This window comes from Nipponia nippon, unplaced genomic scaffold (assembly GCF_047370975.1).
Source record: "Nipponia nippon isolate SJK-2023a ecotype South Korea unplaced genomic scaffold, ASM4737097v1 scaffold_24, whole genome shotgun sequence".
Taxonomy (NCBI): Eukaryota; Metazoa; Chordata; class Aves; order Pelecaniformes; family Threskiornithidae; genus Nipponia; species Nipponia nippon.
Window position 1 is genome coordinate 2,411,918 of NW_028262341.1, and position 16,163 is coordinate 2,428,080.

Genomic DNA, 16,163 nt, shown 5'->3' on the forward strand with positions numbered 1-16,163 from the left:
TGTGGGTAATTCCATCATGGTTTCAAGTAGTAGCAGACTCCTTGAAGATCAATATTCTGTTTATATGTTTGATTTTCTGTTGCTGGGTATGCATGATTAATTAACCATTTTATCACATAATTTAATGTAATGGATTTAAAACAGGATAATTTGGGGTCATGGGGAATAGACAGCAGTTTCACAGTTCAGAGGATGTCATTAACAAAATTCAATTAATATATTAAAATTGGTAATTAATAGTAAGGAGTCTGCCCTGGATGAGCAACCTGCCCACTCTTAATCCTTGAAAGATGAGACTTCTAAAAGTATTAATTGATAATTTCAGAATAACCCCAAATCTGTATCCGTACACAACACAGGCTATGGCATATCAGACACACCTGAGGGATCTTGCACCTCACCTCAAAAGGTGGAAACAGCACTACATCTACAGGTAACCACACAGGCTTTTATTTGAATTAACTTCTTTGCACTAAAATAATTCTGCTAAGTGAGCAAGTGCTAGTATAGGTTTTGGTGGTTTTTTCATGTATTTATGTTGGAGAAACTATTTTGCTTCCACAGTAAAGACATTGAAGCAGTTCTGTGCTATAAATACAACTGGATATGGCTTACAGTAAGTATACTGTTGTGACTGCTTAGCTGCATAACTCTTCCTGTATGGTTAATTAACACCTGGGGCTGTAGCCATCTAGAAGCACCAATATGTTTCAGGTGAATGTACTTCAAGAAATTTCTGACAGTTAGGCGTGATAAACTGAAAGAGTCAAAGTAAATTCAACTGCTTAAATTTCTCCTTGGAAAACAGAGGAAGTAGGAGACTGCAGTTCCACAAGGAAGGATCTGGCTAGAGGAAAAGGATAGTTTTATATATCCATGAAAACATTGCATATTATGAAGACAAAAATTTGCACATAAACATTTTTCTGCCTAGAAAGAAGCATTCACTTCTGCTATTGTACTTCTTTGAAACTTTCTCAGGCACAGCTACATCTGGATGTTTAGATATACTGTATTATCTCCATACAGATTTGTAGGAGAGCATTTTTTCCAGAGCCTAAATATGGAAATAACTCAGTGTTAACTTCTTTAACAGCTATTGATCAATCAGAAGGATGGTATCACTTGCCATTCTGTACAAAACTATCATCAGAACAAACAGGATGTTTTGTTTTTCTCTCATTAAGCTGGATTATGCACAACAAATAGTATTTTTTTCAGAGACAATGCAAAATAACAAGCTTTTGGTGTACTCAAATCTGCTGACAATATCTGAGTATACTCAAATTCGTTTTGAGTATGGTCTATTGAGTATACTTAGATGTGAGCATACTCAAATCTACTGACAAGAATACTACTGGGGATTACACAGCTTAGAACATTTTGGAATTTATTTGAAATTAGTTAAGTCGCTATGCCCTTACCATCCTCCCATTTTAAGGCAAAACAAGAAAATAATTCTCAAAGTTGTAGATTAAAACTTCTGACTTGGAACTCTTTAGAAGCCAATTGTGAACAGTTATCTTATTCTGCTTGTCACATGTGAAAAATGTAGCTGAACAGTGTACAAAGGCATTAAACCAAATGAAAATCTTTCTATATTCTGGTACTGTTTCTGATTATATTTTTAAAATCCTAAGCTCTTGTATAGCTTTTTCATAATCCTTCCATTGTGAACTGATTCTTACTGAATTAATTTTCAGGAAAGCTGTGTGAAGCTTTCTTCTGTCTCTTTCCTCTCCATCCCCATCTTCATGTTAAATGCCAAAGAAGAAACCTCCTCACTGGACTTGACTTAAGATGTGCAGAAACACCATTCACAGTATTAAAATAGTACTAAAGCAATCTGAGATGTGGCCAGAAGTAGTACTGGTGTCAGTGAAGTCTTTCCCACAATCAAAATTGAATCTAGTGCTTGATTAAGTAGTCTACTGTGGAGCCCCCAAGTGACTGTGGATCAAGAATGGATTTTTCTCTGTCAAACATCACTTATAAAACTATAACATTGCCATGGGCTTGTCCTATGAGTTTTTTAAGAAGAAATAATTTCAAAAAAACCTTGTGTCCAAGAGCAGTACTATCTAGTCTTCCCTTATGGTTTACTAGCACTCCAAAGTCTTCAAAATGTTTCAGAAACCATGCTGAGGATACATAATATTTCACTGCACTTTACATAGTCTTATGACCTGATGAACTTCAGGAATGAGAAAATCCTTCTCTTACAAGTGTAGTGATGGTGGTGATGGTGGGTTTTTTTTGAATGCATTAGCTGCCTTTTTATGATGTTCCAAAGATGATAAATATTCTGTGTTTTCCTTTGCTTTTATAATTTTGCAGTACAATTTACATTAAAAGTTTATCCCAAAGAAAAATAATTAAGGGGAGAAATTAAAAAAATTCCTGCTCACAGAATTTCTAAACAGAGTAGACTTATTCAATGTCAATTCAGAGGTATGTAATCATTAGCTGGAAGGATGAGTTTGTAGTTAAACGTGTACTGGAAACAAATTTACACTCCTCTCCTTCTGTAAAACTCAAATTATTTTAACCTTTTTGAGATGTATATATTTGTCAGTTTAATAGAGCAGCTTCAGAAGATGTTTGAATTACAGGACTGACTGACAAGCTAAACAACTTGAGAGAGTTGACAGAAAATCGAAAATCCAAACAGGAAGGCTGGTTAGATTATGAAAAACTCCAAAAAGCTCGCTTAGGTGAGCATAAATTAAGATCTTTTGAGCACTCTGAATCAATGCCTGTTAACAAAACCACAACATGGTAAGTCTTCTGAAGTCAGCTAAAATCAACACATGCAATCAACATCATTTTAAAAACAAGAAGGGAAGGAGATGGGGGGGCAAGCAGCAAAACTGTTGCTTTGAAGTTCTGTTCTGACTTAATAAAAGTGCTGTAAGGATCAACTGAGTATCAGCTTATCTAAGATGCTTTCACATGATGAGATTCCACACTTCAAGAAATATTGGAGACTGTAGTGTAGCAGATGGCATGGCTCTGTCCACTGTCTGTTGGGATCTCTTCAGCTATGCCATGTGGAGTTTTTTGACTACTTGAAACTGCTGCTAAAGAACGTGTGTCATAACAGATAGCCCTATTCTGGCTCAGCTGAGAGAATATCCATTAAAAGAAACCACTTTAACATGTTTTTAAAACAACTAGCAGTCATGCTGCCAAGTGGTGCATTCATAGTCAAATTTGACACTGAGCAAACAATGAAACTCACTACCAACATCAATGGAAAATTCCCTGTCCATACTACTTGACCCAAAGCTTCACATTTAGCTCAGCTGTCATCAGAAAGAGACAGGAAAGTATGTGGATTGCCTCCAAGAAAATAAATCAGCAACTCTTCTTGTAGATGTCATGTACATGCTGGCGGAGTGATGATGGCTGCATCCTGTGGCCAAATCTCGGTCTTTGTTGTAATCTACAGAAGTTATTCTCTGTCTCAGTGGACGACTGTTTAGTGAAATTGATAAAACTAAATGTGGAGAAGAAAGATGTGTGTGTGATTATGGCCAACAGTAGCAGTCAAGAGATCTGTGGTCTACTGACCTACAGTTTTCTGGTCCTCCATGGGATTTTAAGGAAGTCAAGGCATGTAGGTTAAAAAGAGAAAGATTAAATATTACTTGGCTCAGGTTTGCCACAAAGTGAATTTAATCTGGGGAGTGTAGTGGTACTTTTCAACTATTGGTTATCATCAGGCCATATTTTAAAAATATGGATTTAATAAAGCTACTAAAGTACTGAGACTTCTTCCATTACCTTCCTGTGCTTGGTCTTCAGCTTTGCAAAAGAATTTAAGGTAAACATTTGTAGCATAAAGCTAAAGGCAACAGTATTTCAAATGCTGTTCTTCTGAAATTGTAATGCTCAAGCATAAATTGTTGATGACGATATAAACCTCTTACGTAACTGAAACTCAGCACTATAACTCAGTGAAGGAAATATTCTCCTTACTTTGCAGGTAGAAGATTGGAAATTGAGGCATGGGAAAGAGATTAATTTAATCTGGGTACTGCAATATTAAACTCATTTCAAACTTAACTGCTGAATTCTGCCACCGCTCTGTGACTAGGTTTAAATAAATCATATCAATTACTTGATTTAGCTATTACTAGCTATATAACTAATTAGAAGATGATATAGTACACTGCATGTAAAACAGTTCAACATGGTTGCAGGTTGGTGTTAAAATTGTTTGGTTTGATCCTGATGTTAGGTTTCTGGAACATCTGAGTTTTATAATTATATTTACCCTGAAGGAAGATGAAGGTTCTCCCATCGTCCCAGTAGTTTAATTAAAAAAAGTAGAGGTCTTAATTCAGCATCATTCTCTGTATGTATTAACCTTTCAAATAAAAGTATGACTGTGTGTAATGTGGGAGCCTTTCTGGTGACAATGACACACAAAAGCATCACAAGCAGCCCAAGATTTGAATGCATGGTGAGTGCATGCTACTTTTTTCCTAATTTGCTTATAGTGTTGTATAGCTTAGTTTTCATCTGTTTTTGACAGTTTTATGTACCTCCCTGAGTCTCAAAAATGAATTGTGAGGTAGCGAAGTGTCTGGGGTTGTGTGCAAAATGGGAGGAACTAAAAGATAAAATGAGAAGTATCTTGCAAAACCCAACAAACCAAAAGCCATAATGTTTGAGGCCAGAAAGAAATATAGAATCATAGAATCGTTGAGGTCAGGAAAGACCTTTAAGATCGTTGAGTCCAACTGTAAACCTGACACTGCCAAGTCCACCACTAAACCATGACCTCAAGCACCACATCTACATGTATTTTAAATACCTCCAAGGCTGGGGACTGAACCGTTTCCCTGGGCAGCTTGTTCCAAAGCTTAATAACGTTTTCGGTGAAGAAATTTTTCCTTATATCCAATCTAAATTTCCCCTGACACAACTTGAGGATGTTTCCTCTTGTTCTATTGCTTGTTACCTGGGAGAAGAGACCGATCCCCACCTCGCTACAACCTCCTTTCAGGTAGTTGTAGACAGCAATAAGGTCTCCCCTCAGCCTCCTCTTCTCTAGACTAAATGACCCCAGCTCCCTCAGCCGCTCCTCATAAGACTTGTGCTCTAGACCCTTCACCAGCTTCGTTGCCCTTCTTTGGACATGCTCCAGCACCATAATGTCTTTCTTGTAGTGAGGGGCCCAAAATAGAGCACAATATTTGAGCTGCGGCCTCATCAGTGCAGAGTAGAGGGGGATGATCACTTCCCTAGTCCTGCTGGCCACACTGTTTCTGATACAAGCCAGGATGCCATGGGCCCTCTTGGCCACCTGAGTACACTGTTGGCTCATATTCAGCCAGCTTTCCCCCAGCACCCCCAGGTCCTTTTCCTCTGGGCAGCTCTCCAGCCACTCTTCCCCTAGCCTGTAGCATTGCATGGGGTTGTTGTGACCCATGTGCAGGACCTGGCACTGAGCGTTGTTGAACCTCATACAGTTGGCCCCAGCCCATCAATCCAGCCTGTCCAGATCCATCTGTAGAGCCTTCCTACCCTCCAGGAGCTCAACACTCCCGCCCAACTTGGTGTTGTCTGCAGACTTATTGAGGGTGCATTCAATCCCCTCCTCCAGATCATTGATAAAGATATAAACAGAACTAGCCCCAGTACTGAGACCTGGGGAACACCATTTCTAACTGGCTGCCAACTGAAATTAACTCCATTCATTGCAACTCTTTGGGACTGGCCATCTAGCTGTTTTTTTATCCAGCGAAGAGTACACTCATCCAAGCCATGAGCAGCCAGTTTCTCCAGGAGAGTGCTGTGGGAGAATGTCAAAGGCCTTACTAAAGTCCAGGCAGACAACATTCACAGCTTTCCCCTCATCCACTAAGTGGGTCACCTTGTTGTAGAAGGAGATCAGGTTAGTGAAGCAGGACCTGCCTTTCATAAACCCATGCTGGCTGGGCCTGATCACCTGGTTGTCCCACATGTGCCACGTGATTGCATTCAAGATAATCTGCTCCATAACCTTCCCCGGCACCAAGGTCAGGCTGACAGGCCTGTAGTTCCCCTGATCCTCCTTCTGGCCCTTCTTGTAAATGGGCGTCACATTTGCTAACCTCCAGTCAACTGGGACCTCCCCGGTTAGGCAGGACTGCTGATAAAGGATTGAAAGTGGCTTGGTGAGCACTTCCCCCAGCTCCTTCAGTACCCTTGGGTGGATCCCATCTGAGCCCACAGACTTGTGTGTGTGTGTCTAAATGGTGTAGCAGGTCGCTAACCATTTCCCCTTGGATTTTGGGGGCTTCATTCTGCTGCCTGTCCCTGTCTTCCAGCTCAGGGGGCTGGGTACCCCGAGGACAACTGGTCTTACTATTAAAGTCTGAGGCAAAGAAATCGTTAAGTACTTCAGCCTTTTCCTCATCCTTTCTCACTACATTTCCCCCCACATCCAATAAAGGATGGAGATTGTCCTTAGCCCTCTTTCTGTTGTTAATGTATTTATAGACACATTTTTTATTGTCTTTTGTGTCATTTGCCAGATTAATTTCCGGTTGGGCTTTTGCCTTTCTAATTTTCTCCCTGCATAACTTCACAATATCCTTGTAGTCCTCTTGAGTTGCCTGGTCCTTCTTCCGAAGGTCATAAACTCTCTTTTTTTTCTTGTGTTCCAGCCAAAGCTCTCTGTTCAGCCAGGCCAGTCTTTTTCCCTGCCAGCTTGTCTTTCGGCACATGGGGATGGCCAACTCCTGTGTCTTTAAGATTACCTTCTTAAAGAATGTCCAGCTTTCCTGGACTCGTTTGCCCTACAGCACTGCCTCCCAAGGGACTCTGTCAACCAGGCTCCTGAAGAGGCCAAAGTCTGTGCTCCAGAATTCTAAGGTAGCAGTTCTGCTGAACCCCCTCCTTACTTCTCCAAGAATCAAAAACTCTATCATTTCATGATCACTATGCCCAAGATGCCCTCCAACTATCACATCACCCACAAGTCCTTCTGTGTTCACAAACAACAGGTCCAGTGGGGCACCTTCCCTAGTTGGCTCCCTCACCAACTGTGTCAGAAAGTTATCTTCCACACACTCCAGGAACCTCTGAGGCTATTTCCTCTCTGTTGTGTTGTATTTCCGGCAGACATCTGGTAAGTTGAAGTCCCCTTGAAAACAAGGGTTAGTGATCATGAGACTTCTCCCAGCTGCTTATAGAATATTTCATCTGTCTCTTCACAACAGAATCCCACCATGATATCTGCCTTTTTGGCCTTCCCCCTTATTCTTTTCAGTAAACACTCGACCCTTTCATCACTGTCAAGCTCTAGACAGTCAAAACACTCTGTAACATACAGGGCTACCCAACCACCTCTCCTTCCTTGCTTACCTTTTCTGAAGAGTTTATAGCCATCCATTGCAGCACTCCAGTTGTGTGAATCATCCCACCATGTTTCCACGATTGCAACTATATCATAGTTTTCCTGCTGTACAATGGCTTCCAGCTTCTCCTGTTTGTTGCCCATGCTGCCTGCATTGGTGAATATGCACTTCAGTTGGGCTATTGATCCCACCATCTTTTTTGGCGGAGAAGCCCTAATTCCTATGTGACCATTCTCAGGTGCTTCCATGGTTTCTAACACATCAATAACCCTTGCGTCTTTGCTGACATGTGGATGTCCATCCCCTGCCTCCACTGAGATGGCAGACAGAAAGACCTCGCTAGCACATCAACCCTCAAACTTCGGAGCGTCGCCCCCAGGCTTATTTCTAGTGAGCCTGGTTTTGTCCCGATCCCCCTTCAAAACTGGTTTAAAGCTCTTTCAATGATTCCTACTAACCCCTGTGCAAAGATCCTTTTCCTGCTTTGAGACAGATGTACCCCATCTGTCGCCAGCACGCCTGGTGTCGTGTAGACCGACCTATGATAAAAAAACCCAAAACTATGCTGGTGAGACCAGAATTGGAGCCAGGTATTTATCTGCTGGCTCTTCCTGTTTCTTCCCTCATCATTTTCTGCAACTGCATGAGGGAAGATGTGATGTGAGGGCAATACAATGTGAGGGAGACAAATTTCTTAAATAAAAACAATCAGAACAATCTTTTATATGTTAACGCAATGTGGAAATCTTTCCATGAACACGAAAGAGAATACTTTCAAGAAATCCTATATTTACCTGAGAGCAAGATGAGGATTATTGCTCATTTTAAATAGTTTAACTTAAGAAAACAGGGGTTATCTGAAATTGAGCCCTCCTTTTAGGCTGATGTGCTATAACTGGATCTTAACTATAAAGTACTTCGAAAAATACCATGTGTGGCTTCAAGGTTTTTCTTGGCATGGGGATGCATAGCAATGACACATACTGAAACAGAACATTTTGTTGACAAACATATGCAGTGCTTCATTGTGTTCATTTTTTTATAATTAAGAACTAGTTTAAATCTGTTTGTTAAACAACTAATTTGGAAATTTTGACCCCTTTCTGTGCTTGTAATGACTGCTTTTCAACAAGGAGTTTGTATCAAAATCTTGAAGTCAGCAACCACTCTTACCTTACATGCAAATAAAAAAATGCAGTTCCCCTTCCACTTCCTACTATGAAACCAGACCCTGTTTATTGAGATTTATGGAGACTGAAAATGTCCCTTGGAAAATATTGTTCTTTCTTTTGGGAATGTTATTCAGAGCTTGTTGTAGGAAATGTTTACAACTTGCAGATTGATTTGCTTTTCCTAAAACATGATCCTGAAAAAGCTGCATTGCAGAAATTGTGTTCAAAACCTAGTGGCAGCTGCTTATCTCATGCACTAGCATTAAGTGCCTGATATTGAAAGCAGTAGCAAAATTACATTTACTTGCATTAATTCACATGCACAAATTTACTTGGTTGGCCAATGGAGTACATCCTGGTTAAACACAGCACATGCCTGAGCCAGCTGCCCTGTTTTCATGTCTCACTATACTATTTGCATGTAAGACTTTGCAGTCCTTGTGTGCATCACATACTTGGAGAAGTACTGTGGATCTCTAGAGCCCATTTGGGCTTTTTTTCCTGTTATAGATCTAGTCAGTATGATATTTTCAAGATGCTATTGTAACATGACATGCATATTTCTCACTGTTAATTGCTACTTACACAACTGCTTTACAGGCTGAGTGAAGTAATGTTGTTCTCCAATGGCAGAGCACTCTGCTAGAGCAGAACATGGTGTCACTTGCAGCTGTCCAGAAGGTGTCCCACACAATAGAGTCTGGTGTGCTGTATTATAATGTGGTATTTCACTATAAAGCATCTTCAGTAGATTTTGTGTATTGAAGTCTAGAAATAGCTATGGAGATTAGAATAACCAGTAAACTGTATGGAATATATTGTACAAAATCCTCTATACCTAAATTATAAATAATACTAACTTTCAAAACTTACTGTGAATTGAGGTTGGATCACAGACCTGCTTCAACTGGTGAATAAACATGCATATTTTGTTAACTGCTTTAAACATATTTAAAACTATAACTCTATATACAAGTCTATTTCCATGGAAATGATATGATATAGTGTTATTTGCAAATCAGATGACACAGTTTATTAGCATAGGATAATTAATTACAGTTTTAAAACCTATTAATGATCACCAACATAATAATTATTTTTAAGCTTCAAGGGCACTTCATATTTTGTGTCAATACTTGTACAATCCTCCTTAGAAAAACATATGTGGAAGTGGAAGGTAGCTAAAAGTTTTTAGGAAAGAACACTGAACTACCCATAAAAATAGAGGCTACTTTAAAACAAAGTGAACTCTACATGGACATAGAGTGCTGGAACACATAAACATCTTGAAATGCTTCCAGCGGTGTTACAGATCAGTAGTTCCACAAAGTATTAGGTCTGTTCTTTGCTTTTTGTAACTAAAACTGCATTTTATTTCCACATATAAAGAAAATAACCCTTTATAGTCTATCTGGGGCTATATAGTCTAAATGTAGGCACATCCATTACACTACAAGTTACACGCAGGAATGCCCATTTTTGTGCAGTTTTGTAAAACAATTTCATAATTTAAAAGATAATTCACACATTAGTCACAGTTGTACACAAATGTGGTTATTTTTTACCTATTTTGGTGATTGGGTATAAACCATAGAATAATTCAGGGGAGAAAGCTTGAGGGTTCAGGTTTCTTTAATGTGAGATATGAATGGACTTCCATGTACCCTATGGACTTTTTTTCTACCAACATGTTATTGCATGTCCACCCAGTAAGTATGATAGAGGTGAAGGCACAACAATTGGAAGAATACTAACTTTTGGTCACTGCATCTCCAAGATTTCATTGGTGGCAATCCTAGATTTCCTGATTTTTTTTTTTACCATTTTTATTTCAACCTTTAAAAAAAAGTTAAAAAATTGCTACAACTTGTAAGCAATCGGCTTGTGCCATTTTCTCATGCCTAGCTTTTTGATTATTCTATTATGAACAGATTCTGTTTCCACCTGCCCAGTGCCTTAGAAAGTCATTAGAGCAGGGTTTATCCCACGCTGTCTGACAGCACCTGACAAAACAGGACCTCTAAACATGTTGTGATTGTAAGGTTTTCTAGGGCTCGATAAGTTTCAGCGGAATAGAGGTTTCAGGAATTAATTATGAAACAATTTCCGAAATATGTGTTATCATAGTTTTTGCTAAATACCTAGTAGACCTAAATATTTGTGTCCATGTGTAACTTATATTCCAAGTGCAAGGTGTAAGTACTGAGCATGCACTAAGTCTGCAGGCCTACATGCCTGAGCCATGAAGACTTAGGTGAAAGGGTATTTAGTTTGCAGTGTCAAACTCAATTGTTTTCCTTCTTGTTCTTTCTCCAGCTGTTAGAAAACTTCATAGAGTTCAGGCATGACAGAGCCTTCAGATTCAGGAGGTTACTCTTATATAGGGTGGGAGGGAGAAAGTACACTTTGCTCTTGATGTCAGCCACTCAGAACAGTGAACGCCTTTTCATACATAATTTGTCTAAAAAAAAGACACAAGCATAATTTTAACTGATTTCTTACATTTCTAACCATTAGGGTCAAAAAAGAATAAGTATGAAGATCTAATTTTTGTATGATGATCTAAATGTTCAAATTGTATAAATGAATTGTTCTGAATTAAAAGTGACTTTATTTTTTAATCAGTGTAAAGTAACTTAAAAAGGATAGCTCTTCTAAGAATCTGTGCCGGACAAAGGCCATGTCACATTGTTTAGAAAGGATCTGAACACTTCAACTTTGAGATCCTTTATTTATCTTTTAAAGTCATTTCTACATAGTAAGGTGGCCACACAGTAAAGTGTAACATTTAAATTAATTTTCTCTTGGAAAATTAAGACTGATGCCAATGAACTGGGAACAGCTGAGTAGCTCAGTTTGTATATTCAAAGATAAAGAATATATAACCACTGCTGAAGGAAGTGACATAACGGTGAAAGCATCAGATCCTAAGAACACAAGTAGAAGACATTCCAAAATTACTGCATATAATCTACCTTTCATCAGGTAAAATATTGTAGAAAAAAGTAATTTCATAAATATTGTGGCAAAAAACATATAAAGATCAGATAATCATAGGGGAAGGATAGGGGAAGCTCATACTGAAAAATTACACAGTAGTTGTAGACAACAGACTAAATTCATATTTGCTGCATATGAAAATGTGGAGGAAGTTGTCTAACTCTGCCAAGAGTGCACAGATATGGGGAGAATTCTGTGTTATAAAGGAGTATATATAAGAACAAATTTTTTGGCTGAGGAGGATTCTTACTTTGTGTCAGGGATCGTGCTGGCCATAAGAGTGTGATGAAACTATCCTGTCTTTGTAGCAGGCCAGAGGCATGGATAGGAGCAGAAGTCAACATTCAATGAACGCATTAAAAAGTACAAACTGTGTTAAAGGCCATCATTGCACCAAAGTTCATGTGGATCAGTTACATTAATAAAGTGCAGTGAATCAATAATGTAACGCTGTGGCAATTAAGACAAATTATATGGAACTTTATAAGCAGCAAGACACAAAATTAACTAATTATTTGTGCTGATGTTGCATTAATTTTTGTTCATATTCATCTTTGTTCTGGAAATAGACTAAAACCTAGCAGAATAGCAAAATAGCATAGCTATTTTAGTTCATATTCTATATTTTTTCTTTTTATCAGAAGCACTGGAAATTCCTTTCAGAACTGTATCTATAAGTCTGTATTAAGGAGTTAGGGGGTATAGCCTATAGCAGGATGCTGATGATGCTATTGCTGTGAGTGATAAATTCAAATATCTTATGCATCCTGCTAGCAAGTTCAGGGCTAAAATCCTGTCTATCGTCTGAATTATCTATCAATTGAATCCCTGGGTAATACTGGTGCATGACAGGGATACATGAGGAGGTCTAGAGGATTCTTCTGAACTGAATGGTTATCACAGTTTACTGAAATGATGGGACCAGGTTGGTAGAACATTTCCACGAAAAGAATGAAGGCTTCTCTTTGAACCTGGATGACCTTTTTTCTTGACTGTCTTGAGAAAATGTATCTATTTTATTTTTAACAGTAGGCAAATCATGTTTTTGCTCCAAGGTGAATTTTAAGGAAAAATCATTATCAGAATAATTAGGAAAATTATCCTCTGATAACCATCATGAAACGCTTTCATGATAGTGTCTGAGATAGCTTTAGGGTATAATTAAATCACTAATGTTACAAAGCAAATGGAGGAAGTAAATAGCCCTAAGAGCATTCTTTCCAGTTGAACAAAACCATTTTTATGATTGCACATCTTTAAAGTTTTTCTAGCTTTGTTGCTTTCCTGAAAAATTGCAACTTTCATAATTTTTACTTCAGTTTATTAGCACTGTTCTTCTCCAAGGTGGAATAAAGTAAGGAAGAAGGCAGGTGAACTGAAGTACACAGTTCTATCTCTGATTTCAGTTGAAGGGAAATACATACATATATAGCATTTGACAATTTGGGGAAAAAAAAAAAATCTTGGTCTTTATCAACTTTAGGTGGGAGGTTTGTGCTTACAATTATTTTCTTTCCTTTCCAAACATGTGGTATATATTTTTTGGGAAGAAAAAAAAAAAAAAAAAAAAGCATTGGTACATTTGAGGGCTATGTATAAAATAGGTGTGATAATACTTGTACTAACCTGTGGCTAGGAGGAAATGTTTTTAATAATGTATTTTAGTGTTCATTCCTTATTAAATTAAATCTTTTTCCAAAGACCTCTTGGCCTGTTGGATATTAAATACATTTTCTTTATCCTGTAGAAATGGTTAATTTTAATTTAATTTAAAAAATGTCAAGCACATTCCATGAGAAAGTCTTATGAAATCTACACTAGTTAATGAAGTTACTCCAATTACCCTTCAAGCTACATCATCTAACAGTGAGGTCACCAAAGGACTACTGAGGCAGCCTTTGTATGCTTGTAACAAAGCATAGCCTTCTCCCTTTAGCAAAGCAGTCAATAGCAACTCCAGGAAAGTTAACATTTCATGTGCTGTGTCTATGAAAGATTGAACTCTCTATGAAAAGTTCAGTAGCACATGTCAGGGGAACTAAAAGTATAACGTAACTTTCTGTGAACATTTTCGTCTCCCCAGTCTCCATGGATAAACATCTGCAAAGCAGTTCCCTAACATTAAAAGAAGGGGCTACCTTAGACAAACATGTGGCTTTGGAAGTAGTGCCAAATATGCATGGTTAGAAGACTGGGGTAAGATCCGCTTTCATGACCTTTGAATGCGTTTGGGAGATCACCCAGTCTTTAAATGAAAATATTAAATGTCTTTACACTCTCTGTTACTTTTCATTGATGATCCCAAAAGACCATGACAGTGAATTTTCAATAAAAGTTTTGGCATAAATATTTATTTTCTTCAGAAGTCTACCATTTTTCTAAAATTGTCTTTAGAATAAAGCTTTCTTAGTCTGCTTTGGGGGAAACCTAGCCACATCTTCTTTTTGTGAGTTCTGGGAGAAATCTTTTTTTCTCAGAAATGTTATTTTCTCCTGAATACCTCACTTACTCACCATCAATAGCAGCTTTATGGAAACAAAATTCTGACCTGTACATGTTGTGTTTTGCTAATGAAAAGGAGGTAAAATGATGCTAATGGGATGGGTGAACTATTACGGTAACTTTTTCATGGTAGTGTGTGTGCCCAATTGCAAAAAAAAAAAATCCCAAAAGTTTTTTCACAATTTATACTATTATCATATTGCAAATGTGTTGTATTGGGTCTGGCTGAGATGGAGTTAATTTTCCCCATAGCAGCCCTCATAGTGCTGTGCTTTGTACTGGTAGCTAGAAAGGTGTTGATAACACACCAGTGTTTTGGCTATTGCTGAGTAGTGCTCGCACAGCATCACGGCTGTCTCTGCAATATTCCCCCCTCACCAGCAGGCTGGGAGTGGGCAAGATCCTGGGAGGGGACATAGCCAGGACATCTGACCCAGACTGACCAAAGGGATATTCCATACCATATGATGTCTGCTCAGCAATAAAAGCTAAGAGAAAGGAGGAAGAAGCAGGGGCATTCGTTATTTATGATGTTTGTCTTCCAGAGCAACTGCTATGCATACTGAAGCCCGGCTTTCTGGCAAGTGGCTGGACATCACCTGCTGATGGGAAGCAGAGAATAAAATCTTTGTTTTACTTTTGCTTCTGCGAGTGGTCTTTGTTTTGCTTTTGCTTTTGTTAAACTGCCTTTATCTTGACCCATGAGTTTTTTCCATCTCTTTTTCTCCCCCCACTGTCCTGCTGAGGAGGGGAGTGATAAAGTAGCTTGGTGGAACCTGGTGTCCAGCCAAGGTCAACCCACCGCATGTATAAGTACACAAATGATTGACTAAGTATGTTTTCATGGGCATCTGTTTGTTCAACAATTACTGAAATCACATTACCTAGTTCATATGCATTTTAACACGTTATAGAATGCTTATACAGACTTCCTTAAACATTTGCTTGGTATGTTTCTCTTCTGTAGGTCTATTTTCACTTAAGAAATTTTCTTGTATAACGGAGATTAATGTTTAGCCATGTTCTTTAGTATATAATTTAATGTAAAAGCAACAGAAAAATACTTGATCAGCTAGTCTCAATAAACTGTAAATGAAATCAGTTCTTACTTATAAGAATTTTTATGATATTTAGGAATGTTTTGCTAAAATCACAGCACAGTGATTGGAAGTGGGAACTTCTTAGCGCAGCATAAGAAGAAAATAGTCGGACAAAGGTCTTGACAGATTCTTGTAAAGAACAGTTTATATTAATAAGATTCAAAAGAACCTGAAACTGCAGTCCATTTCAAAGAGAGACTACATGTATATGTTGATGCTAATTATCAGGAGACTACCATAGTTCTGTAAATAATTTTGTATTTTATTAACTCAAACATTTTCTCTTTAAGTGTTCAGGATTAAATGATGCTAAAATGGATGTGGCATCCACACACTTTGACTATTAGTCATTTAATAAGTTTATGGTTATTAGGAAAAAAAAGAGATAATACTTAATTACTTTTTCCCATCCTCTTAGCAGTCTTCATGAAAATAAATTAGGTCTTTAAAGACCATGTTATCAACAAGCTCTGTGGCTCTCAGATTACAAGTAGGGAATAGAAAGTTCTAATTAAAAAAGGCAAACAGTGGAAGTCATAACAGGTTAAAAATCTTAAAGCTTTTTCTTAGTTTAAACTTTTTATCAAATTCTTTTAGGGTTGGAATTCTCTATTGTTCTTGCTTTAAATGCCCTAAGTTCTTTAAATTATGTTTCTATATAGAGGTAGCAATACTTAAGACTGCTTAGGCACCTATTTTAAGTACATTTTTATTTTACTGGGCTACATTGCTGACAGGTTTTACATGTCTATGTTGATCAGCTGTTGTAAGAAAAACGTCTTTTCACCATGAGGACAGTGAAGTATTGGAACAAGTTGTCCAGAGATTGTGCCACCTCCATGCTTGGAGGTTTCCAAGATCCAATGGGATAACACCCTGATCAACCTGGTCTTATCTCAGACGAGATCGTGCTCTGAGCAGGAGGCTGGACTAGAAACCTCCTGAGGTTTCTTCCATCCTGCTTGATACTGAAATCATGGCTTAAGTTCAGGCAACAGCAGATTTCCACCACCAATCAGCTGATCCAGCCTTCCTGA